Source organism: Acomys minous (genome assembly GCF_964271855.1).
Source record: "Acomys minous genome assembly, chromosome: 13".
Lineage (NCBI taxonomy): Eukaryota > Metazoa > Chordata > Mammalia > Rodentia > Muridae > Acomys > Acomys minous.
In genome coordinates, this window is record NC_140495.1 from 93,865,960 (window position 1) to 93,893,300 (window position 27,341).

At 44.7% G+C, this 27,341-nt stretch overlaps 2 long non-coding RNA genes across 2 annotated transcripts in view; one reads left to right on the top strand and one right to left on the bottom strand.

Annotated features, from left to right (window-relative positions):
* LOC311580419 overlaps positions 1–27,341 on the top strand; it is a 148,189-nt gene that overhangs the window by 41,650 nt on the left and 79,198 nt on the right. The gene's annotated exons all lie outside the window — the stretch shown is intronic.
* Positions 9,571–27,341, bottom strand: part of LOC311580418 — a 46,861-nt gene continuing 29,090 nt past the window's right edge. Inside the window, exons 2-3 of the long non-coding RNA XR_014773460.1 lie at positions 10,466–10,590; positions 9,571–9,652 (exon numbers count right to left, since the gene is read on the bottom strand). This is a non-coding gene — a long non-coding RNA (uncharacterized lncRNA). The remainder of the gene's footprint in view (positions 9,653–10,465; positions 10,591–27,341) is intronic.

Genomic DNA, 27,341 nt, shown 5'->3' on the forward strand with positions numbered 1-27,341 from the left:
GCACACCACAGCTAAAATGCTGGAAGGCAAACAAGAAAGGAGGAGGAAAGCCTGAATTCAGATGCTAGCTTGAGCTCCCTGCCGAATGACCTGGCACCCACACGGCATCGCCAGGTCTGACCCACAGGGCTGAACTTTACAAGGAACACAAGGCTCTCACTTGTTCTGTGATTCAGTCAGAACCCCGGGGTTGTGCAGCTTGCTCGAAAATAGCAACACTGAGTTTCTAAGACAAATTATTATCTTAGAATTTCTCTTCCAAGACACAGCACAGTTTTTAGACTGAATTCACAGATAAGACTGCACCAAACATTAAAAAAAAAAAATAGCCCAGAATCCAGATCCAGCCTCCTACAAGACTAAATCTGAGTCTCTTCACTGCCCTGTGGCCTTTCCTGAACCTTGTGAGCAAATTATATTTTCCCTGCTCTCTAGGAACACCACCAGCACTGTCCACTCACGCGCTCACTTGGTCACTCAGAACCTTCTGTGGCCACCTCTCCTGATACGGTGGAGAAGCTTGAACTTGGGGAAGCCAGAGCTTCTCTCGTACTTTCATTCACTTCCCACTTCTGGCTTTGCAGAGTACACTCGGAATTCAGTGTGTGGTGAATGAATGAATGAATAAATGAATGAATGAATGATACTGAGTTATCGGGGGGGGGGGGGGGGGGAAATGAAGTTACACCCAAAGGTATCCTTCTTTGATGAAACTGAAAATTAAAAACCAGCATCAACTAAGTCAGTTTCTACAGTCTAGAACGGAGGTTCTCAACCTATGAGTCACAACCCCTTTTGGGGGGCCAAACGGCCCTCTCACAGGGGTCACATAACAGGTATCTTACATAGCAGCTGTTTACACTACAATTCATAATAGTAGCACAATTAGTTATGAAGTAACAACAGAAAATAATTTTACGGTTGAGGCTGGTGGGGTGGGAGTCACCACCACATGAGGAACTATATAACGAAGGCTTGTAGCATCGGGAAGGTTGAGAGCCGCTGGCAAACTTCGGAGTCTTAAAGCTTTGCCTTCCAACCCGGGAGGCTGAGAAGAGAATGAAAGAGCAATTGATAAGGCACAGGGATCTAAACGACACACACACATGTGAATCACATGTGTAGATGACAGATACAGATGTAGACAAATGACAAAGGCAGTGAACTGATGTGTAGAGCAGCAAATACTGAGCCCAAACTAGGTCTCTGAACCTAGGAAGAGTCCTTCCAGCATGGGCATGAGTTTGTCCTGCTTTCCTAGAGAGTAAGAGACAGATTGGATGGGACCAGACAGAGATGGTAATGTTCTTAGGGCCAACTTCATAGCATGAGACAGCTACACATACATATACTCTCTCTCTCAAGCTGGTCAACAGGACACTAACTATTAATACCAGGACGCTCTCAGAGAGACACAAGTGGTGATCCACTGAGACTCCAGCGACAAAACAGAAGTGAAGGTAGCAGCAATGGGAGCCAGGAACAGGGGAGGTGGGGAGCAGTGTCTTGCTACTAATGGAAGTGGCAAAGAGACCACATAGGAGAGCCCTGGGTGTCCTGTTGTAATAGAAACTTTTGGTTCTTTGTAAACTCAGTTATGTTATGTTAAAAAAAAAATTTTATGCCAAATGTGGGTTTTTATTTTGGGCTTTAGTTTGTCTACAGCTGATAATTGCCTCCTGTGGGGTGTGGTTTTGTCAGTTGGTAACAGCTTTGCCTCATACAGCATGGAGAGGGGCGTGTTCTAAGACTCTGAAGAAGATAAATAGGAGAGCCCTGAGGGAGAAAGTGTAGCATGTGGTGGTGGTTTGTGACATGTATCAGTTTGGAAAGACCAGAAACAGATGGTGTGGCAGCTTGGAGATAGACAGAGAGAAACATGTCAACGCAGCGGCTCAGAAGAGACCTCTTGCTGCATTTGCTGTTGACAGAAATTAGTATTTCCCCCAAAGAACACAGTTGACCCCAAACAGCCAGGAGAAGTAAAGGGGTCTGTGACCTGCTGTGGTTAATTTAGAAGTAGGGCCTAATAAATGTTTTTCTATTAGCCCTATAATAATAATAATAATAATAATAATAATTATTATTATTATTATTATTATTATTATATATAATTACAGTATACAGACACCTGTGACATTTTTAAATAGCCTTGGTTAAGCTGGGGTAGAGCAGATATTAATCCCCTAAACTACCTTCTATACCTCCCTGCCCCAATCCCATGCCATCTACTTCTAATAATTTCTATTGAGCTACCTTCCATCCATAATCCCAAGTACTTGTTAATGCTCTTCATCTGGGCCAAAATCCTCCATCTAGGCCAGCCATGTGCTTCTTCTCCGCCTAACCCATGGCGCGGCCTTCCTTCTCTTCCTCTCTTCCTTGCCCCCTCTTCTTTTGGTCTCTCCCTGCTTCCTTTCCCAAGAACCTCTCTGTCCAACCAGCCTGGGAACCTTAGCCATGCCTATCCCATTTGCCCTGCTCAGGTGTGTTGGCTTTTTATTGGTCAAAAAGGAATAAGTTCCTAGGCAAGGTAACAAACATTTTGGGGTGCATGAGTCTGCTCATTTGGGCAGCAACCAGGCCAACCCCCAACAGTGTCCCCTCTCTTTCTAACCTTCTTTCTCTCTTACCCAGGGTTAGGGGGGTTGGTGGAAGGGAGGTAGAGGCATCAATACCTGAAATAAAATAGAGTTTAAAAACGAGAGTCAACATCCTGTCCCCTCCTCTAGACACGCAAGGGGTACTCCATGTTGAGTCTTGTATCCCCAGGATCTGAGACAGAATCTGGTTCTGATCACCTAATATATATCTGAGGAGGAGGGAAGGAGTAGAAGAAGGGGAAAAGGGGGGGGAAGAGAAGGAGGGCGACAGAGGGAGAAGGAGGAGGGGGGAGATGAGAGGTGGGGGAGAGAGAGAGAGAGAGAAACTGAGATTGAGAATTTGTCTAGTGACAATTTAAACATCAAATGGAAGCCACCGTTGACCAGAAGCCTTGCTTTCCCCATGCCTCTGGCCCGGAAATAACAATTACGCTTCTACTGAAGTACAGATAATTATTACTAAAAAAAAAAAAGGTTCCATTTACTGCAGAGATAAGCAGTAAAACAATAACACCATTCTCCCTGTGTGCCATGGCTAAAGGTGGATGACAATAAGACACACCCTGATATAAGCATTGCTAAACACGAGGGAAGGAAAGGACTGTCACATCTGCTGGTGAAGAGTCACCACTTTTTTTTTTTAAAGGTCTCTCTCTACCCAGGGGATATCATCATCCTGCTTTTGAACATCCCTTTCAGAGCTGGCTCTCGGGCCAGGCAACAAGCATCAAACATGTAATGGGTCTCTTGGACTCTTTTTTTTTTTTTTTTCCTTTTGCATTGTAAGCTCTTCAGATTACAAGAGCAATTTCTGTGTGTGTTTGCAAGGTGAGATCGAAGAATGAGTCATCCCTGAAGCACGCACAACTACAGTCACCTCCATCTCCTCTGACACTCCACCTCTTGTTCCTCACAGCGGGGCTAGCAGGTCAACACACAACTTGCTTTTCTCACCCAAAGGTAGATGATAAGTAAGCCTGCAGCACTTTCTTCATGAGGGGGTGGGGCGAGGGGGTGGGGAGCCACATGAATGGGAGCACACACAGCAGAATACCGCCTTCCATTCTTTTATTATTTTTTTTTTCCTTTCTTTATTTCTTGCCTTTCCCTTCTCTTTCTCTCTTGCCTCACTGTTCGGGGACATCACGATAGCAGATGTGTGGTCTTCTGCATTTGTCTTTGTGAACTGAAATATGATTAAGTACTTGTTCTATGCACACTATCAGATAAGATTCATCTTTTTGTTATGGACCCCGCTGAGAAAGGAAACCTACCCTAGTAAAGGAATCTGACTGGAACCATCAAGAACAAAGAAATGGAAACCCGAAGATTCCAGCCTAAAGGTCATCAAAAAGTTGAGTTTGCCATGAAGGAAACTTTCCCCACCCCCCTTGGCAATGGTAATGGAACAGCGAAGTCAAAGCCTTACCTAAAATTTGATCAGAAACTAATCATTGCATTACCTTATGAATTTAATTCACTCAACTATTGAGAATTTTAAAAAATAAAAATAGGTCCTCACCAATAAAATTTAAAGTAATTTAAACTCAGCAATTTCCCCTGCAGGCTCCACACAAAAGCAAATACAAACACACCATGCTGGTTGTTTTCACTGTCAACTTTACTGGGTTAGAATCACCATGGAAACGTGCCTCTAGGCATAGCTATAGGATGTTTCCTGAAACATTGAAATGAGCAAGGAAGACCCATCCTGAATGAAGGTGGCACCATCTTATGAGCCAGAGTCCCAGACTGACTAAAAAGAGGGACTGGATGTGAGCTGAGCACCAGCACACATCTCTCTCTGTTTCCTGCCTGAGGGTACCTTGTGACCAGCTGCCTCCTGCACCTGTCACATGACTTCCCCCTCTACGAACTGGACCCTTGAACTATGAGCCAAAACAAACCCTTCTATTCTTGTGTGGCTTTCTGCCAGGTATTTGGTTACAGCAATGGGGAGAATAACTAGTACACGTGGTCTAGAAAATTCTATGGCTGCGGCACTGCCTGTGATTATAATAGACTATCTGTAGGATAGATCCAAATTACGAGGCATTGGAACACAGGCGGAAAATAATAAGCAGGCAAAATCATGTGGGTTGTACGGCCAGCTATTTTATAAAGACGACTATCATACACATTTTGCACATGGCCACCTACTAAGGACAGCCCCTGTTCCCTTTCACCCTCTTTTGTGGTTTCATGGCACCTCCACCAACAACAACCGTCAAAGATATTTACTTGTTGCTTGGGATATTTTGTGGGTAGGAAATGAGTTGGTCTTCTATTCTAGAACTGTGGCTAAAGCAAAAGCCCAGCACAATTGCCCTTCTCTGAGAGAGACGAGTATACTGTCTCCTGGAGCAGGGGTACAGACCTGTGCACAGATGACTCAAGAGTTAGGCCAGGTTTGACACATTCATCTTAGGAAAACCTCTGAGATGCAAAGGAAGCTAGAATACATGACAAACAGATGTCAGACAATGACAGCCAAAGCAGAAGGATTCTTTATGGGGCACCTATGAGTCCCCAGTAAAGAGCAGGGGCGTTCACTCAAATTTTTTTAAATCTATTTTTAAATTTATTTATTTATTAATTCATTCATATTACATCTCCATTGTTATCTCCTCCTTTCTATCCTCCCATTCCTCCTTCCCTCCCGCTTTCACCCTATTCCCCTCCCCTATGACTGTGACTGAGGGGGACCTCCTCCCCCTGTATATGATCATAGGGTATCAAGTCTCTTCTTGGTAGCCTGCTGTCCTTCCCCTGAGTGTCACCACGCCTCCCCATCAAGGGGATGTGGTCAAATATGGGCCACCAGCGTTATTGTGAAAGTCGGTCCTCACTCTTCACTCATCTGTGGAGAATGTCTTGTCCTTTGGCTGGATCTGGGCAGGGGTTCAATGTTTACTGCACGTATTGTCCTTGGTTGGTGCCAAAGTTTATGGAGAACCCCTGGGCCCAGATCTGCCCATCATAATGTTCTACTTGTAGGTTTCTAGGACCCTCTGGATCCTTCTATTTCCCCATTCTCCCATGCTTCTCTCACCTAGAGTCCTAATAGGATGTCCTCACATCTATCCCACTTTCCTGGTAAGTGAAGACTTTCTTGGGACATATCCCTTGGGCTACTGTCTAGTTATAAGTGAGTATATACCATTCGAGTCTTTCTGCTTCTGGGTTAACTCACTCATTATGACCATTTCTATTTCAATCTATTTGTCCAAAAATTTTAGGAATTCCTTGTTTTTAATGGCTGAGTAGTATTCCATAGTGTAAATGTACCAGTTTCTTTATCCATTCTTCTACTGAGGGACACTTAGGAATATCAAATGGCTGAGAAACACTTAAAGAAATGCTCAACGTCTTTAGTCATCAGAGAAATGCAAATCAAAACAACACTAAAATTCCAACTTACACCCATCAGAATGGCTAAGATCAAAAATTCAAGCAACACCACATACTGGTGAGGATGTGGAGAAAGAGGAACACTCCTTCATTGCTGGTGGGAATGTAAACTAGTACAGCCACTTTGGAAATCTATCTGGCACTATCTCTGAAAACTGGGAATAGGGCTTCCTCAAGACCCAGCTATTCCACTCCTTGGAATATACCCAGAAGATGCACTACCACACAACAGGGACATATGCTCAACCATGTTCATAATGGCCTTATTCATAATAGCCAAAACATGGAAACAAAATGTATTTTTTTTAAACTTGCAGGCTAACGGATGGAACTAGAAAAGATCATCCTGAGTGAGGCAACCCAGACCTAGAAAGACACGCATGATACATACTCATAAATGGATATTAGCCCAACATAGATGTCCGTTGAGAGAGACACCACTCAGCAGGGGCTAGGGACAGACACTGGGACTCAAAGCCAGACTCTGGATGAAGGGCTGAGAGTTGCATGGAAGAGTTAGGGTATGGAAGGAACCTAAGGAGTCAGGAGCCCCACAGGGAGACCATCAAGGCCGGTGGATCTGGACGGGGGGGGGGGGGGGGGGGGGGAGGGGGGGCTGCTCAATCTGATGCGCTAAGCAAGGACATTGCAAGAAAAGAAAAGAACCTTGACCCCCCCTATTCAGGCGTAGCTGGTCATTCTCCAAGTTCACATGGGGGAGGAGAGCCGGGACTGCCTCTGACAGGAACTCTAGTGCCTATGATTTTAGTCACAGGGAGGAAGGGGATGCAGGATATCCTGATGAGACCTGATAGGCTGAGGTCAGACGGTACAGTAAGAGAGGAGCAACGACCCCACCCCACGCCCCCATAAGTGGTCTAGGGAAGGGGAATAGAGCATAAGAGGGAGGGAGGGTGGGAACTGGAAAGACAAGAACAAGAGTGAGGGAATAACAATCGGGGTGTGATGTGAATAAATTATAATAATTTTTTTTTAAAGACACCGTCAGTAAGGTTTCCAAAGCACATCCCTCTCTGCTCGCTTTTGACCACAAGAGTGAAATGAGAAACTGTGAAGGGGAGGCCAAGCCTGGCTCAGAAATGTAAAGCCAGCTCACCTAGGCTCAAGGTAATCATTTCCTTGGCATCAACACGTCTTGAAAGGTGTTGGAGCTGCATAGAAAGCAATTCTTCCGGTCTCTGCTGCCACCTAGAGTTCGAGGTGGGAACAGCAGAATGAAATCCTCAGGCGGCTTGAAAATCCTGCTCCAAACTGACCTACATTCATGTTGTTTTATTTGCGTGCCTTTTAATGTATGCATTCACACACACACACACACAGGACCATTTGGCTTGCGGAGGATACACAAGGCGTCACTTGCATTCAATTAAACTCGTTCCAGGTTTGGCACTTTTCCCACGGTTAAGTTAGTGTTTTCGAAATCGGATTTGTCACTTAATTAAGCCTGGGCATTAATAGTCCCACAGCCTTGAGAGGCATCTTTGCGTCTAACTGAACCAGTTTGGATTGTCAGGGTGAAGAGACAAGTACTTAAAAGGATGGAGATGTTGCAAATGAGACCACTTGCAAAGCCTTCTGTCTAGAGAGGAAAATGCCAGTGTTCTCATTGTAGGTGAAGGGTTTTTTTTAGTTAAGTGTATTCTGGGCTTGAATGTTCTCAATAATTCCTGGGCTGAGCAGAATAACCACAGCTTTAAAGGTGGTGTGAAGGAAAGGACTGTCAACTAGACACAATTTACAAGTATCGTGGAAACGAGCTTCTACAAGTGTCCATGAGGAAGTCTCTAGATTGAGCTGGGGTGGGAAAACCCACCCTAGCTGTGAGCACTGTTCCACTGAATAAAGGGAAGTGACCACACATCCATGAGCTTGCACTCTTGTTCTCTCTCTGTCTCCGTCTCCGTCTCTCTCTCTCTCTCTCTCTCTCTCTCTCTCTCTCTCTCTCTCTCTCTCTCTAGTGTGCTCTCCCAGGTTCAGCCTACCATGGCATGGAAGTCATTAAGGCGGGAGTATGAGGTAGTTGGTTGTTTTGTATCTACAGTGAGGAAACAGAGAAAAACAAACGTGTGTACCCACGTCACTTACTCCATTCAACACGCTCCCTCAAAGCTGTGGCCAGGGATTTGTCTCCAAGGTGATTCAAGATCCTTTCAAGTTGACAAGCAACATAAACCATTTCAGCTCAGGGATTCCCCAGCCCGGGGACGGAGAAAGCAAAGCCCGGCTATGTACAAGCCCTTTTGTGCCGCACTTACATCCCTCCAATGAGAAAAGAGGCGTGTGGACCCACATATCCCGTTCTTGCCATGCTGAAAACTATAGTGTTATTTCTACATCAATAGAAAGAATTCTAAAATTTTCTAGATCAACAATAAGTTCTTTACTCCCATGTGGGTTTTCACACTTCCACCAAAACATATGGAAAATAAAAGAGAGAGAGAGAAGGAAAGGTGATAGTGATCTTAATATAACCACATCATGAAAACCTGATAGCAACTCCCCAAAGACTGTGTTACAGATGGTTGAGATCGTGTGGTGGTTTGAATAAAAATGACCCCCATAGGCCCATAGGGAGTGGTACTATTAGGAGGTGTGGCCTTGTTGGAGGAAGTGTGTCACTGGGGGGTGGGCTTTGAAGTCTCAAGCCAGGCCTAGTGTGTCTCAGTCTTATCCTGCTGCCTGCCAATCTGGGTGTAGAACTCTCAGCTCCTTCTCCAGCACCATGTCTGCCTGCACGCCGCCATGCTTCCCGCCATGATGACAATGGACTAAACCCCTAAGCTGTAAACCAGCCTCAGTTTTTTTTTCTTTATAAGAGTTGTTATGGTCGTGGAAATGTCACAGCAATAAAACCCTAACTAAGACAATGTTTTGAAGGACATTGCTTCAGCAGGACATATACATGCCAGGCTAGAAAGTGACATGCTAAACTCAAGGCAAACAAATGACCCAGGCCATCTGCTACACCATGGGTCTCTGACAGGTGAAGCCACACAGAATCTCCAATCTTAATGGTACCCGGAAAGGCTCAGAATGGGCACTTGAGAGGCAGAGTACTTGGGTCCACATCCTTACAGGGACAGTTTTTCTAAACTCTGTGACTCTAGGCAAAGTTGTAAGTTCTCTATCAGGATGGTGAAATCACTGTGTGCTACAGAATGTAACTCTGAAGCCTGACATTGGCCTCTTCTTTTCAAAATCTGTGCCTAGCACGCAGTGAGAAACCTATGAACTTCGTTAAAGCTGTAGTTCAAAGGAGGCACTTTTGGTTTTTAATTGCAATCGCCCAAAACTCAGAGTAGGAAGTTCGGGGGGAGGGAGGGGGGGAGGGGGAATCCAATAGACTAAAACTCACAGAAATAAGTTCTTACCTTGCAGTAACGTGACTCTCTTGTGTTAGGCAAGGCCACAGGAAGCTAGCACCTGGCACAGGTGTGAAAATTGTCTGCAGACCTGAGAGCCTCAGCCCAAGTTCTGATGTATGCTGTTGTTTCCTCCTCCTCCTCCTCTTCCTCCTCCTCCTCCTCCTCCTCCTCCTCCTCCTCTTCTTCTTCTTCTTCTTCTTCTTCTTCTTCTTCTTCTTCAGGTAGAAACTTTACCTCAGTCCATGTCTTTACCTAAGTCAAAGCCTCCACTGTAAAGTTCGGAATTCAATTAAGAGAGACGAGTAATTGCTTCTGCCTCGCTGGCAGACAGTGCTGTTCAGAGACACCCCGGTGCTTCTCCCTGGCAGCATTCCCCAAATCTGCAGCTGTGAACCTTGACCCCTGCACCCCTGGCCAGGTGGCCAGAGGGAGGCCTGGTAGAACCCTTAGCTGTGACTCTAAGATGCTATCTCACTGGGGAGATAAAAAGCCAGGTCTGCCGCCCTTGGCCTTGGACATGCCGGCTGGCCAGAGGCTCAGAATGCCTTCCTAGTCACTTCTCTCACCCTTCAGATATGACCAGTGTGAGATAATCACATCAATAACTTTGAGTGCATATTTGCATGTGTGTGTGTGTGTGTGTGTGTGTGTGTGTGTGTGTATGTATGTGTGTGAACATGGGTAGGTGTGACCGCTGCTCTCTGGGCTATTGCCACTTGCCAACGTTGCCTGGTCCTTGGAGTTAGAGGACTGAACGTGACAGTTCACACCACTTCTTGCTAGCTATGCAAACTGGAGTAGTTTATTCTTGTCTTGTGCTTTCTATCATGTGTAAGGAAAACTTTCTGTGTCTCCTCTCTAGACCTATTCAGCAAATAAATGGGATCATGTATGGAAGAAAAGTTAGTAACATACAAAGCTTCCTCTATTCGTTAGAGAAACGACAATAATACTACTTTTAACTGCTCCTCCACAGTGCATACTTCCTACCTCTCAAATACTGTTTGATGGCAAGCACCACCTTTCAACTTGCAGCCCAGTAACTGAGACATGATAAGAGCTTACGCAAGTTTACTACATAAACGAGGAGGCCAGCAGTTGAGCAGAGGACACTTGAGTGGCTGGGGCAGCTATCAGCAATCATGTGCTTCTCCTGAGATCTTGATTTGTCATCTTCATTTGCTCCAGGCCTGAAAATGCAGATAGGATGTTTCAAAGCAAAGACAGAGGAAACCAGAAATACACAGCACTAAGCTTGGGTCTCACATCTCAATCACATTTTAATACAGCAGAGTACCTAGAGGCAATGGGAACAGAAAAAAAAGAAAAGAAAAAAAAAGGACATTTTTCCCTATCTACTTTTAAGTACTATAGCACTGGCGTCCAAACCCAAGATCAGTTCTATTAAAATAAATGGGGAGACTGGGAGACAAAACCTGCTTGTGCAGGGCTTTGCAGCCAGACGTCCTACCTGAGTGCTCTGTCTTTAGACTCAGCACCAAGACTGTGGATCACATGGTGGCACCCAGTGTATTGGCTACTGTTTTCCATTGTTGGGGAAATACCTGGCAAAGGCAATTTAAGGAAGGAAGGCCTTGATTTGGCTCAGGGCATTGTGCAGACACCATGGCAACTGGCACTTGAGGCAGCTGGTCACATTGTACTCACAGTCAGAAAGCAGGGAGCAATGGATGGTACAGCTCAGCTCATTTGCTATTGTGTTATTATCATTATTATTACTATTACTATTACTATTACTATTACTATTATTATTGTTATTATTATTATTATTTCTAGGGCCCCACACCATGGAGTGACTAGTCCTCCCCACTTTGGGTAGGCATTCCCATCTAATTAGCCCAATCTAGAAACTCTACAAGTCATTCCCAAAGTTTGTTTCCATGGTGATTCTAAATCCCACCAAGCTGACCTCCAAGATTAACCATAGGAAGCTATTTATATGCTTAACCTTGTCAACCTGATAAGCTTTAGCACAGCCTAGAAGACATGCCTGTGGACATGCCTGGGAGGGACTGTCTAAATCAGACTGAGGTCGAATGACCAACGCTGGAGGCAGGTTCCACCACTCCATGGCTCAGGGGCCCAGACACTCTTCATATCTCTCTCTCTCTCTCTCTCTCTCTCTCTCTCTCTCTCTCTCTCTCTCTCTCTCTCTCTCTCTCTCTCCTGACTGCAGATGCAATGTGACAAGCCACCTCGCTGTTCCTGTTGCCATGACTTCTCATCACAATGACCTGCATAACCTTTAAGCGTACGCCATCAAGTTGCTTTGGTTGAGATATTTTTATCATGACAACAGGAAAGCAATAACTAATGCAACCTTCACAGCCCACAGTAAACATCGGTACTAGCTTCTTCCAGCTCCAAGTACCGATTCTCTGAAGCTAAAAGGTTCAAACGTCTTCAGTAAAAAGCTACCAAGATTAAGAGCCTGGTAGCAATGGGTGCCCCAACCCAGGCAGCAGGGGCAGCATAGAGTTCACACTCATTCCTAAGACCCAACAGCACTAGGCACGGGGTAGTCTTATGGATCCAGGATAGTATCTTGAGCATGGAGCAGCGTCCCCTAACCCTCACCCCAGGGCCAGCACAAAATAAAAACAAAATCCTCAACTCTTCCAGCTCCCCATCACACATGAGACAGGAAAACCAACTGGTTAGTGACTCTTCAGTTTCTGTCATCAGTCACTGAGACATGATAGGAGTTTGAAACAAGTATGCTGGACACACAGGGAGGCAACAGTTGACAGAAACTGTCTCTGCATCTGTACCAGCTCCCAGAAGGGAGTACTGGTGGGTCTATCTTCCTAACAGATTTACCCAGACTCTCAGTAACAACAAACATAACCAGAAGTGCTGTGGTCCTCCCAACCTCCAAATCAGGCCACCGACACTCACTGGAACCAGGAGACTCATGGGAGCCAGCTTGGTAGGATACCACCTTACATGCTATTAATTGGTGCAGCAGCCTCTGCCTGTCCAGGAACATTACCAACATGCTTCTTCCTTCCTGCCTCTACTCCCTGCAGACCCCCAACTTGTTCTGCGATCATGGCAGGTCACAAAACAAGATGCTTTCCATGCCTACTCCAAAGCCTTTTACTACAACTTTACAGGGAAAGCAGCTGCTGTTATTTAGTGGGGCTGAAGTCTCGAGTGCCAGCTTGCCCGGCAGCTCCATGCACTCGTGCCTTTTTAGAAGCAATCCGTTCCTATAAATTAAATATCAGGTATTCCTACAGGGCTCACAGTTGAGGCTCCCTCGGTATCAAGTCGCAGAGAGATTTTTTGGAGAGCTCTTGAATGTTCTTAGCCTAAGCTGTTTCTGCAAACACAACTGGCACCCCACCCTGCTCCCATCCATGACTCCAAACTCCCCCAAGCAAACTGCCCATCTCAAAGCCAGTGTGGGTGGAGTTGGCTCCTATGGTACGTGGGCCTGAGAGAATTAAGGAGCTAGCTTTAATTAGCAAACCTGGCTATTCTGACAGCCAGTCCTCAAGTACCCTTGTTGACTGAGTAGACAGTACAAAATCATATTGACAGCTAAAGAAACATATGACACTGAACCATCTATGCCCAAGCCACACTAATCTTTTTCCTGAGTCAAAGTCCAGAGAGAACTTGCATTCCCTTTCATTGCTTTTCCCTGCTTATAAGGAACATACTCAAAACTAGTCTTTTTCAGTTTTTCATTCATTCAACAAGCATCAGTTGAGCACCTACTGTGTGTCGGGTCCTGTTCTGGGTAGGATAGCCTTGCCTTTATAACACTTGTCTTCTAGAAAGGAGCAAGCAATATACAGATAAATATGGCAGTAAGGTCACCCAGAAGGCACAGCCTTAAACACTAAAGGAGAGTGATGATAAGGTGATTCTGAGGAGAGACTGGAGGTTGATTCCTGTTCCAAGCTCTTCCATTGCCAGGCACTGGTCAGGCCTGGGAAACTGAGCAATCCCCACAGGCCAGTCTCTCTTTGTCCCTGACTTGAAAAGCAATAGCAATCTCAAAATTAATGAGACTTTTCATCAGCCAACTGCTCCGGCTCACCAGAGTTCAGATTGTGCCTGTCACTATTTCTGAGGCAGCTCACCCACGATGGCTGCCAGGCCTCATCAGAGCATGTGTGTTAGAATCCACTCAAGAACTGGATTCCGGGAGTCCTAGGAAGGACTTCCTTGTCACTATGAGGCATTGGAGCAGGAGGTGCCTGGACTGCTCTGAGAGCTTTAAAAACTACTGACAAGATGGCTCCTATTTCTTCAGTCTGGGGTACAGCCAGAGACCCAGAAGTCATTTTAATTGTGTCCAGGGATACAATGGGGGCTGTGATGTGCCTACAGAAATCACCTCCCACATTTGCCTGATTGTGGTTTCCTCCAGCCCCAGGTGGTACCATTCAAAAGTCTTGGTCCCAAGGCTCAGGAATAATGCTACATTTGACAAGCATAAGCTTTTGATACAGGGACCAGCTACTTACTAACTTCTTGAAAGACTCAATTAAACACCACGAGCTAGAGACTGAATTATTCTTTAATGCCATCTTTACAGAGAAAAGGAAAAAACTAGGTCAGACCATGTATGAACTAAACCATAACTAATGGCCTACAGGGGGGAAAGTGCATGCAGGGCACAACAGGGCCTTTCTATACCTGCTTCCTAATTTAAGTATTTAAGCTGCCTTTGTTTAAAAACCACACTTTTGCGAGGCTCGATTTATGACAGAGCAAGTCAGTGCCTAAGCATCTTTAAGCTATGACCTTGCCTTCTCTTTAAACGTCCCATTTTGCCACTATTGCTCCCAGGTTCTGAAGGAGAAGGGAGCCTCTTTATTTCACTGTCATTCCAGGCTCATGGTGTAGCCCTTTTAGAAAGCCATGTTGTAAAGGGAAAAAAATCTCAATTTGAAATCATTGCAGAAACAATCCTCCCAGAGCAGAGCATGTTCAAGAGAGGTTCTTTTTCTTGGTAAATGTTGGAAGGGTTGGTGAACGAGAGATATTTCTGGAGGGAAAGCTGTCCAATGCCCTCCACGAAGAGGGGTCACCATTGCTGTAAAGCCATTGGCTAACCCTGCCTCCACATTCCTCCCGTAATACGAGTAAGGAGAAGTAAATTTGTCTTGGTATTTCACGATGCGATAAATGACAGGAAATGTAATTGTGTAAGGCCAATAGCACCAGAAAATTGCAAATCTCCAAATGAAATGTTCCTTTCAATCATATAATCAAGTGACTGGCGGGGCATTGGTAATATTACCTAAATTACAGCTAATTTTCCGTGAGGACTTTTCTGTACCTTGCTCTGCTGCGCTTGCAAAAAGACAGGCAGATATGGAAGTCACACGCTGAACACAGAGGAGCCTCCATGGCCTTGCTGGCCCTCCTGACACTGCCTGCACACCCTTCGCTCTGCATAGCATGCAGATCTGCAGCTGTGCATGTGGTGTGGCCCTTGCCAGACAGATGCTGCAGAGGAATCTTGATCACCATGGAGACAGCAGCTGGGGACCTGAATATTTGTTGCCTTAACAGAGAACAGGAAGGCACAGTGGAGATTCTGGAATTTGGATCGAAACTGCCTGAAAAAGGACTTCTACTCCTTATTAATTTTAAAACATAGAAACCTCCTGTGAGGCCAACAAGCTTCCCAGCTATACTTACAGCTACGGGGGGAAAGATGGAATTAAAAAGTGCATCACAAACATCCTCTAATACTCTGATTGAAAGAGGCAGAAATTGGCCGGGCATGGTGATGCACACCTTTAATCCCAGCACTCGGGAGGGAGAGGCAGGTGGAGCACTGTGAGTTCGAGGCCAGCCTAGTCTACAAAGCAAGTTCAGGACAGCCAAGGCTACACAGAGAAACCTTGTCTTGAAAAACCAAAAAAAAAGAAAGAAAGAAAGAAAGAAAGAAAGAAAGAAAGAAAGAAAGGCAGAAATCAACTTGAGTTGGCTTCGACATGTCTGAGGATTTACTCTAAGGACATGAGCCTGTCTCCGAGCCCCCAAAGCAAGGATGCCGCACACATGGCTTCTCATGCATGACTTTTCTACATCTCACTTGCATCAGTATCCGCAGCAACGCAGTGAGGAACATGGGTGGGAGAAGATGGCTGTCCTCAAGTGCCAGTTCCAAGTCACCACTTCAGACAAGGGAAGCTGACCAGGTACATCTCCAAAGTCCCAGGACAGGGGATTTGACAAAATTGCTCAGTGGTTAAGAGCACTTGCTGCTCTTCCAAAGGACCCAGGTTTGGCTCCTTACACTCACGTCAGGCACTCCACAACTACCTGTAGCCCCTGTAACTCCAGCTCTGGGGAGCCAAGGGGCCTTCATAGGTACCTTGCACAAAAGTGGAGCACATCTATGCACTCAGGTATACACATATATGCATAAAATAGTAAACAAATAAACCTTTGCCAGATGTATTGGTATATGCCTTTAGTCCTGGTACTTGAGACTCAGAGGTTGGGGGGGGAGCTCTGTATGAGGCCAGCCTAGTTACATAGAAAGCTCTAGCCAGAGGGACATAGTGGTAAAGTATCTCAAAGAAAAGATAATTCCAGGCCAAGGATTCTAAGTGGCATTCAGCATTGACCAAACCCCTTATGTTCAAGTACACGTTGAGTCATCTTACGTGAAGATGGTGGCAGGACCCCATAGAGATGAGGAGTCTGAGCTAACCATCAAAAGGTTCGCTTTAAACTTGAGAAGAACCTTCTTAACGTAATTTCCACACGGTCACCTTGTAGGAGAGGAAACTCAGTTGTAATGTTGGTTTGACAGATAAAGTCAAGCTTGAAGAGATCACAGGGCTAATACATGCCATAGCATAAAAGCTCTTCTCTTTCTTCTTTTGTGCCTTATTTTGTTTGCTGTGCTTTTCCTGCCTGACCAGATTGGTTCCTTTAAGTGACCCGTCATAGAAAATCTGATCCATGCAAGGCGTCATCGTGCTAACCCCATGACCACACAGCTCGTGATCTTCTAGAAAGGACACCTAACAGACCCATCTGCCAACATTCCTATGGCTGCCAGACAATTCCAGGCCTCACCAATCACAGCCGAGTCTTGATACTGTCTTTCACTACAGGACCATAAAGTATAGGTTGCCAGAGGCTGAGCCACCATCGACTACAGCTAAACATACGTGTTCTTCCATGAGCTCCTAGCCAATGGTTGATTTCTAAAACTGAGAGCCTAAATGAAATAAGAATTCTATTTGAGCATTTCCGCTTGGAATGTGGCGGGGGGGAGGTTCTCTGGTGGCGTGCCCTTTATTGCAATAGCTGAATTTCAAGCGGGGAGATGCCTTGTGATTGATGCAGGCAGACAAAGTCACAGCTGTAGTTTCCCAAGTGGGATCTGGGAAGCACCAAGGCTTAGGATCGTGGGACTGGAGAAAGAGTCCACAGACATCAAAGAAACCAGATATGGGGCCAGGATGGGGTTGGGGCATGAAAGCAACACAAATACATATATATGCATCTCCAGAGGGCCAACATGAATAAGGGTGAACCTCACTTGTAGTCCAAAATATCCTCAAACTCTCCGTATAACCTGGGCCGTCCTGGAACTCAGGGTCCTCCAGCCTCAGTTTCCCCAGTTTTGGTATGACATGCCTGCAGCACTACACCTCGCTTCTTCATATCAGGAGCCTGCCTGGGTCAGAAAAACATTATTTTTTAGATAGGAATCTGTGGGAAGTGCTTGCCCCCATGCCCCACTCCCCAATTGTCTCCTTACTCCAACACCAATGCAGGGGATTATCTGCCCGGTGAAAACCAGCCCATCTCTTGCACCTGTTCTGTGTGTGTTTGGTACTGCAAGACCCGCAAGGTCAACACAAGGAAAGAGCTACTGGATAGAGCACTTAGACTTGAGATCAAACGTGCCCGGAGATAGTGGAGGAGGCGCTGCCTTCGTAAAGCATGGCCCAATAGCACATCTCTCATTTTACCGTTTTCCCATTTAAAAAAAAAAAAAAAAGGAAAACTACAGGCACTTAACTCGGGTCCCAAAGTGCACAGCTAGAGAACACCTGGCACCATGAATAAATTGCAAATGTCTCTGTTTCCTGAAGAAACGAAACTTTCATTGAGATGGTGCACTTGCGAATGGTGACTGCCTCACTAAAATGCAACAGTTCCCATCGCAATCCGCACAAGAGCCCAGGGGAAGAGACTGAATTGGCTTTTCAAACCATTGACAGTCCCTGGTAAGTCTGCAGTGTTTACTATTTTAAAATTAAACATCTGTTTGAAAGATCTGTTACTTTATGATTTTCTTTATAACAACTCAAAAGTCACGTTTAATTTTGTTCTCCCATCAGCACTGCAAGTAACTTGACTTCTGGCCCTGATGGTTCCTGAAGCCTCGGCTCCCAAAGGAAAAAGAGAAAACAAATGCCCCACTTGGATTATTCGTGGTCACTCCTTCCCCTACTTTATAAAACTCCTCCTAGGAGGCAAAACAAACTAGATTTACCATTTTTTTTTTCCTTCCAAATGTCTGCAGCGGTTGAGCGTGACTGCGGGTTTATAGTGCCTGCAAAGATTAAAAACAATCCCACTTAAAATGCTCAAATCAAATCCAGAAGCCGCCTAATGAGCTGTGACTGTAAATGTAAATGCTTTACTAAGTGATCACCCATAAGAGAGTGATGCACCCTAAGTAGTTACATGCAGATGCTGACTCTCCAGAGTTCATCTTGGGACTTTTCTCAGCTACAGGGTGTCTCCTGTTTAGCCTTAAGTGTCAGCTTCCATGTTAAAAAGACGGCACTTTCTTTTCCCCGACTCGAGTACGAGTCGCAGTTTGTTCACCGTGTGAAGCCTTCACACTCCCAGCTCCCAAGAGGCCTCTTTCACAGCTCCCCAAATAGAATGCTTGCAGAGGGAAAAAGAAGACAGTCTGTTTTGGGCAGAACCTCACTTTGGAACACAGTTTCCTCCGAATTGGACAGAACTGAAAAGAAAATAGCTGGCAGAGTCGTTGGGTCCAAGGTGTCATGCGCTGTCCCACGGATCCTCTCTAGTGTCCCCTCGGCTCGGTATGCCAACAGCATGGATCTGCCATCTCTGCTTAAAGTTCCATGGACACTCATGCTCCTTAAACCTATGTCCTGGCACATCTGTCCCAGGATAATTAGGTACTATGTTGCCATTCATACGATAGGAGCATATCGCCAAATACAGAACAAGCATCCTTAACGTGCCTGGCTACAACCAATTATGTACACCTATCCTGGAAGCCCCCTACCCCTCCCCCAAGAACTATACAGCCCTCGTTCTCCTTGAGTAAAGTTGACCAGCTCCCTGAAGTGGTTCCCAGAGTGTTTGATCTCCATCATGCTTGCAGCCTTCCGAGCCCCGTGCCTTGCCTTCTGTTCCTCCTGCCTTGGTGGGATGGTTCCCGACAGCCCCACAAGGAAGAAGAGGACCACAGAAACTTACATGTACATAGATTTATCATATATAACACATACATAGCATGTACATGCACATAAACATACAGACAAAATGCATATACATGCCAAATACACATACACACCACATATACTGGCACAGACAGACAAACAATACATATGCTCAACCCAGAGAGACATATACACAATATACAAAGCACACATGCAGAGATTCAACACACATTTGCTATATACAGATATACACACGATGCACATTTTTTACAATGCATATTTTTTATGATGCACATTTAAAACACATACATACAAAGCATATGCATAACATACATGCATATACACACGTACATACCACACACATATGTACAACATGTACACACAGCACACACATACACATGGAGAAAGACCTATGTGAGCAGCAGTTCTGGCATGTGGCCTCCTCCCACACGAATTACCATGATGATCATGGTGAGAAATTCCTACCGTGCGTCACTATTAACTCATTTTCTCAGGGAACTGAGAATGTTGCTCTCCTCCCTCCCTAGAGAAATAAAGATTTTTCAGTGAACCTCTCAACTCTCTGAGAAGCAAATTCACTCTGGAGACTTAAAATTTTCTATTCAATTTCTTAAAATAGCTCTGTCTTTGAACATTGCTTTGATTGCTGACACAGGGCTGACTTACCCACTCATAATCCCCAGGACTTTCCTTTCGACGGCATTGCAAATGAAACCCACGTCCCTACGCCTGTAGCATGCAACAGGCTTCAGGGCTTCCTTCTTGAAAGTGAGTACAAATCCCCTGGCCCAGTGATTGGTCCATGCTCACGCTACACAGACACACCTTTCCTACTTCTTCCTGTGCCAAACTTTACACAGGCACACCACCAAAATCCCATCCCAGAACTGTTCTACCTTTGCTAGTTCAACAATCAAGTCTCGCTGCTTTCTGGACCATCCCATGCCAATCCATGCTGGTCATCTTACTAATGAAGCCAATGCGCTGTACTACACCAAAAGTGAGAAAACATTTGGGCTGGAGGGCCCTACTCAGCCACCCCCACCCCCAATGGCACCAGGGTAACCCATCTGTTTTCCCTAAACCAACTTCTCTTTCTGAGGTCAGGAAGGACCCCAAGAACTCAGAGAAGTTCCCATTTCATAGGTCTTTTTATCATAAACTTCCAGGCACTCATTGATGAGTAATACTGCCATATTTAGCAAATAAAAATCTAGGACCCTCATGCAATATTTAAGGCACGCTGTGTTAAAAAAAATTACTCATAGTTTATCTAAATGTCAAACCTACCACGGCATCTGCACTTTATCTGGCAGTATCTGGAAATCTTATACAAGGTTCCGCGTTCTTTAACCACTGATCAATTTAAACGACAAGAAAATGGGGTGGGGTGGAGTGTTACCCAGAACCCAGAAGTTTCTGGAAGAGTACAGTATGAGTCACTCTTAAGTGCTTTGAGATAAGCATTTCCCTCGAGCTTCAGCTGGCTCAGAAAGAAAACGTTCTTTCTCACTCAAATTAAAGAAAAAAATTAATGAGGTTTAAAACTAAGCTACACACACATACACATCCATGCACGCACACAAACACACACCAGTCCTGCACAACTTCCTCAGCCCCACCTGCAGCCTTGCCTCACACAGATGTCTCACAAAAGGACCGTATAAAGAAGCCAGTAATGGATCCACATAAACTCTTACTGGTTACCCTTCCCCCTGGCCATACATACAAGGAAACAAAGACAGTTTCCTTATTGCTTGTTCTGTTTGTTTATGAGACTCAGTACATCTGGCTACTGTAAAATACTCCCTAACCCCACTCCCACGCTTTTTCTCTCCACTTAGTCAAATGGCGTGCCCTGTTTCTGCTTCTCACAGCTCTCCGTACCTATGGAGGGGTGCTGTCGCTTTGCTCTTTTGGGTACAGACCCTCTCATCTGCTGAAATTGGGCATTATATAAGGTTGTTGCCTACATTAAATTGAAAGAGAAAATCAATACCCTGTCAGAGAACTGCTGGTGGTGGGTAGCAAACAAAAGCTGGATCAGAAAAAGTCCCATAGTGTGTGTGTGTGTGTGTGTGTGTGTGTGTGTGTGTGTGTGTGTGTGTGTGTGGAGAGAGAGAGAGAGAGAGAGAGAGAGAGAGAGAGAGAGAGAGAGAGGATGCCAGTGAGCTTTGGCTCTTCCATGACCCTAGTACCTTGGTTTCCTCTTCTGAAAAATGAGAAAGCCCAGTCTGAGAATCTATAATCCCTCTCCATCCTTCGTGCTTCATAATTTTAAGTAAGATTTACACGGAGGCCAAGTGAGGATTTAAATTCAACTAGAGGAAGTAAGATAAATGCCCCATTTACAGCAAATGGCTCTGGTATATGATAAACACAGCTTCCTCACAAGTATAATGGAAAAGTACCACAGATGCTCCCAAATGGTTTATTTACCCCAGCCACAGCACTGGGCAAAGGAATGGAGACGAATTGTGCATTACTTTCCTTCTTGTTTGGATCCAAGACTGAGGTGCGGCAATTAAAAAGAAACAAACATAAGAGAAACAGGATGAGACTCAAAGGAGAGAAAACTGAGCTCCTTGGTGCTAAATGCGTTGTCCTGGAATTTTCCACTTCACACTATGTCAACTAGCATCCTAGAGAAGCATTCTCATAATGCTTTTCCCTAAATCCTTTGCCTTGCACCCTAACATGAGCCCTCCATAGAAAAGTGATCTGGAACCACGCAGTAGCTTGGGATACACTCATCAGGTGGGTGGGGGGATGGCTCAGCAGTTAGCAGCACTCTGTGCTCAATCAAGAGGACGAAACTTCTGGATCCCAACACCCACATCAGGCAAACATGCATCTTCCCAGGTCCAGTGGACCCCACACCCTCTTTTGACCTCCATAGGCTCCTACAAACACATATGCATGTACACTCACACAGACTCGGGCATACACATGCACAAATCAAATTAAAAGATGCTTTTTCTTAAAAAAAAAAAATGCTCATCAAGAAACACTTGTCAAAATCTCCCCCATCCATAGGAAGGAAGAGATTTTTAAGTTATAAAGAGGGCATTTTCCTGCATCCAAAAAGCAACAACAGGAGCTTGAGAGAGGGCTCAGTGGTTAAGAGAATTCCCACGTGTCAGCTCACAACCACCTGTAACTCCACTTACAAGGAATCTGGTGCTCTCTTTCTGGATTCCACGGGTGTCTGTACACATCTGGCACATATGAACCCATACCGACACTTTCACATGTACATACATGTGCCCACACACAAAAAAAATATTTTTAAGTTTCTAAAAATGTCTTTAAAAGGCAACAACAAATAGCCATGCTTGGAGGCTTGGGGGGGTTGGCTCGTGTAGCTAAAATAAAATGGATGAATGATGAGCCCTATTCAGCCAACTGAAGGCTTGCAAGTTTTGAGGACAAACTTCTCTCACTCCTTCCTGCCATTTCTCTAGGCGAGCCCACATCCATGAAGTAGCACTTGACGAGCTCTGGCAGATATTAGAGTTTTCAAATAAGCATTTTATGAAGTGAGAATCAATAGGGTCTCACAGCTCTCCAGAGGGGCTGTATGTCATCTTCAGCTAACTGTCTACTGTTAATGTTTTCCCCACTGAGCATTTGGTAAAATACATTCAATTCTCTGGCAACTATAATAGCATCGTTACACTGCAGACAGGGACCTGTGGGAGCCATACCACCCGTCCCCTCACCCCCAGGCAAGTCCACACTTGAGCTGGAGCAAGCACTGTGGAATAGCACACGAGGCTAAAAGATCTCACAATCAAGAGACACAAAGGCCCGGAAATACCCTTATGAAAGTACTCCATAGGCCCTGGGGTCATTTGCATGGCTAAATTTCTTCACACAAAAGTAGCAAGAATATTCTGGGGTTCCTTTATAGCCAAAGACTCCCTAGACTTGCATTCCCAAAATGTTGTGTCCCCTGCATGTCACTGAGTACTAAGCCCTGGTATCAGTCTGCAGACACACAGTTTAGAAAACATTGGTTTAAACCAAATCAAGTAAGTTTCCTTTTAGAAACTGCCCTGATCTTTAATGTGTCCACTCTTCCCTTATTTGCATACGTCCCCTTTTATTTACAACAGTGTTGACATCCTCACACAGTTCTTTCTTAACACTGTCCATCACCAGCATCAGTGCCACCGCTGTCCCATCAACCAGCCTTCTCAGGTGTAGTTCTCACATCAAAATATGTCTCTAGCTAGGCAGTAATGGCACATGCCTTTAATCCCAGCACTCAGGAAGTAGAGGCAGTTGGCTCTCTGTGAGTTCAAGGCCAGCCTGGTCTACACAGCAAGTTCCAGAACAGCCACGGAGAAACGATGTCTCAAAACACAAAACAAAATAAAACAAAACAAATCCCTCTTTTAGGAAAACCCTTCCCTTAGACAAGAGTTGGCAACATATAATCTTCTCCAGCTCACTACATGTTTTAGCTAGTCTCACATGCTAAGACTTGTTTTGTTTTGTCTTTTAGGTTAAAAATAAAGTTAAATTTAAAATAATTTTATGTGCTTAGGAGATGGCTCCGTAGTTCAGAGCACTTGCTCTTGCAGCAGACTGGGGCTCAGTTCTCAGTATCTATGTGGGAAGAGTCACAACTGCCCATAATGCCTACTCTAGGGAGATCTGCTGCCCCCTTCTGGCCTCTGCAGGTAACCACACTCATACACTCACATGAGCAAAGCCACACAGAGGCACACAAAATTAGTAAAAATAAATCAGAGCTGGAGAGATGGCTTAGCACTTAGAATGTCTTGGCTACTTTTTTGATTATTGTGGCAACACCAGGGTCAAGGCGACTTACAGAAGAAAGCGTTTCTTATGGTCTTACAGTTTCAGAGGGTTGGGGTTCATGGCAAGGAGCATGGCAGCAGGCAGGAAGGATGCTGGAGCAGCAATCAAGACCTTACAACCTTATCTACAAGGAAGAGGCAAAGAGAGCTAACTGGGAATGGCGTGGGCTTTTGAAAACCTCAAAGCCCATACCCAGCTTGACACATCTCTTCTGACAAGGTCACACCTCCTCATCCTTGCCAAACAGTTCTACCAACTGAGACCAAGTATTCAAATATATGAGCCTATGGGGCCATTTTCATTCAAACCATCACAGAATGTATACAGCACCAGTAGAGAAACCAAATTCAGTTCTCAGAGTTCATGTCAGATGACTTACAACTGTCTGTAAGTCCAGCTCCACGGAATCCTCTGTCATCTGTGGATACCCACACTCATTTGCACATACCCATGCACAGATACACATGTAGAAACATAATTTTAAAAGAAATAAATATTTAAAGCATAAAATAAATTTTAAAAACAATAGTTTTGTGGGCCCACAAGATGATTCTGGGTAAAAGTACTTGCCACTAAGCCTGATGGCCTGAGCTCAGTCCTCGGAACCCACATGGTGGAAGGAGACAACCAACTTCTGAAAACTGTCCTCTGATCTCTGCACACACACTGTGGCATGGGAACAACCCACAAACATACACAGATATAAAAATTAATTAATTAATTAATTAATTAATATATACACAATCTAGAAATAACAAATAATAATATCTTGTGACATATCAGAAAATTATGTTGGATTCTTATCTCAATGGAAATAAGTAAAACTTTATTGAGACCAAGCTGGTGTGGTCTGTGATCTTTTTCCACATAAAAATAGCATCATTGCATAAGATAGCAAAGACCATTTGACCTACAAAACTAAAATACTTACTGAATACCCCCCTTAGAAAAAAGAAACAAAGGAAGGAAGGAAGGAAGGAAGAAAGAAAACTGTCAACCCTAGTCCTTGACAGTATATGTTCACAGCACTAGAATCTTCTGTTTGCTAAATCATACCTCACATGTAAATCCTACACTTGTCTGACTGTGTTAGGAGCCACTATCACCTCTCTTCACAATGAATTCAATGAGAACTCGTGTTTGCTAATTTTTATAATCTCATTACCCAAATAGCACTGTATCTGATACTTAGTGGTATTTACTGAATATGGATTGATGAGTGAAAAAGCACATACCCCCCCCCCTGAAATGCCACCTAAGCACACAGCTCCCAACTGGTGGGTCTGTCTTTCTCTTTAGACAGAGGTGGCTTACAGAGTATTTCAGCCTGTTATTAACAGAGACCAAATCAGCCAGAGAGAGTCTGGAGGACCCTCACCACACTCTTTAGTGGTCTATAGAATGCTACAAAATCAAGAAAGACAGCAGCCAGACTTTCTAGGGGCTTAAGGGAGGGGATATCCAGGAAAGTTGAGGCCCCAGAGCACAGCTGTAGAATATAAAATACCAAAGCAAGAAAAGAAAAGGGGGAGATGGACGAGACGGAATTCCCAGGATGTCTGAGGACATTACATCTCGAAAGAAGAGCTTTGTCATTTCTGTCACATTTTTGACTTGCCCTCTGACTTCTTCTCCATTTTTATCTAAATCACTGCTTTTCCCAGCAGACGGAATTTATAAGGTATAATGCCAGGCTTAAGCATTACCAAAGGCTTGTGGACCTGTGTCAGCAAGATGTCATTTCTCTGCCTTCCAGTCCAGCTGCATAGGATAGTTTCTGCTGGCCTGTGCCCCTGGGAATATGAGCCTTCCAAATAAGCCCAGAGTGAAAGCACCTGTCCATTCCCCCCACTTAAAAATAATCAGGTCCTTTCATACCCATTTACAACAAAGAGCCTTTCTCATCACTGATTGGCTGTGGCCCAAAACCTTCCGGCGTTGCTGTGAGGTGTCAGACATGGTGAACATCATCCCTCATGTAGTGGCATCTGGTGCGTTGTGGGGGACATCCACACTGATGTAGGTAATCATATAAACCAGTACTTACTAGAAAATGATAAGGAATTTGAAGGAAGGCTATAGGCTACTGCTTAATAGGGAAGGAGGCAGGAAAGGGTGACATTGAGCAGCAATCTAAAGAATAGAGGTTTAAAAACAACAACACCAACAACAACAACAACTCCTCTAGCACAAGTTTGGCTTCAAGTTTAGGCTTCCACCTAAAATCTCCAGGTGCTGATGATTTCCTATCATCTATAAACCAGAAGTGACAGTAGCCAATAAGGAAGCTCTCATTTGCTGGTGTTGAGCATTGGGTTGCTTCCTTTACACTGCCACCAGGAATTCTCGGTAGAAATCTTCCCACTCTTTGGACAAGTTCACCATAGATTTCCATGACTTTCATCTTATAGATGGGAACCTCAAGGAGGAAGGAGGTAAGGTCTCAGTCAGGGTTGTTAGGACATAGTCCTCTTTCTGAAAGTATTGCAGAAATTGGCTGTTTATTCCGGAGCCACTGACCTCTGAGTCCAGGAAGTCAACTGGTAGATTCGCTCCTTGACCACAGAACTTAGTAACAAGCAATATTCACTTGGCTTTTTCTGGAGCTCTGTCTGGACACACAGCCCATCTCTGAGGGCAGGGGCATGCCTGAGGAGACATGTGGTCTTTCTTTTAAAATGAACAGCATAAACTAGAGAGAAGAGAAGAACAAGGACTCGCGATTCCACTGGGTCAATAAGCACTAAAGGGCGGGGTGGTGAGTGTTGTCTCTTCAGACAGTCCAACATTAGTGCAAGCTTTCTGAGAAGCTAATCCATTTGGGTAAATCTCACACAGAGACACACATGAAGATCAATACAGCTAAGGTGTGGACTAAACATAAACCATAGATCCCACAGCCCAGCATAGACCAGCTGGGAAGAACACCACAACAACCTTACCAAGCACTTACACTATCTATGTACACACGAATATATATAAACAGCCACTAACATGTTCCAAGCTCTCACTTGTGCTTTGGGCACAGGGCTAAATGCTCCTAGCACATTATCTCTCTGAAATCATCAGAGAGGCGTTAATACAAGATGAAGAAGAAGGAAGAGAAAGTCAGGCCCCCCCGGCCAAGGCTCCTCAGCTACCACGTGGGACAGCTGAAAGTGGAACCCAGCTCTATCTCTAGCCAGTAATAGACTCTGCACAGCGATAGAATCTGGAGGGAAAGACTAGGATGTTTTCATGAATCTCCAGACAAGTAACCCTCTTCATCTCATCTTGTTAACTAGCACCTATGGAAGTGTTTTCAAGACAAAGCCGAGATCTTAAGTAAATACAACTAAATTACGTAAGTCTTTAGATATCATCTCAGGGCACAGACGATAGGATGGGTGAAGCCGGGTATGGGAATAACACCAAGTTAGATAGTTATAGAAATATTAAATGGGATAGAGGGATTAAGTATGACATTAAATAGGATAGTTACAGAAAGCTAGCAAGGAAAGGCAATTACACAGAATACCAACGTGGGTAAGAAAGCTCCAGGTACAACTACTGGCATTGCTACTTTAACCTTGTTATTAACCTACCTGGAAATCTCAGGATGATAGTCTTCCACTGCTTGAAAGAGGGTGAGGTCCTGGTTGCATATG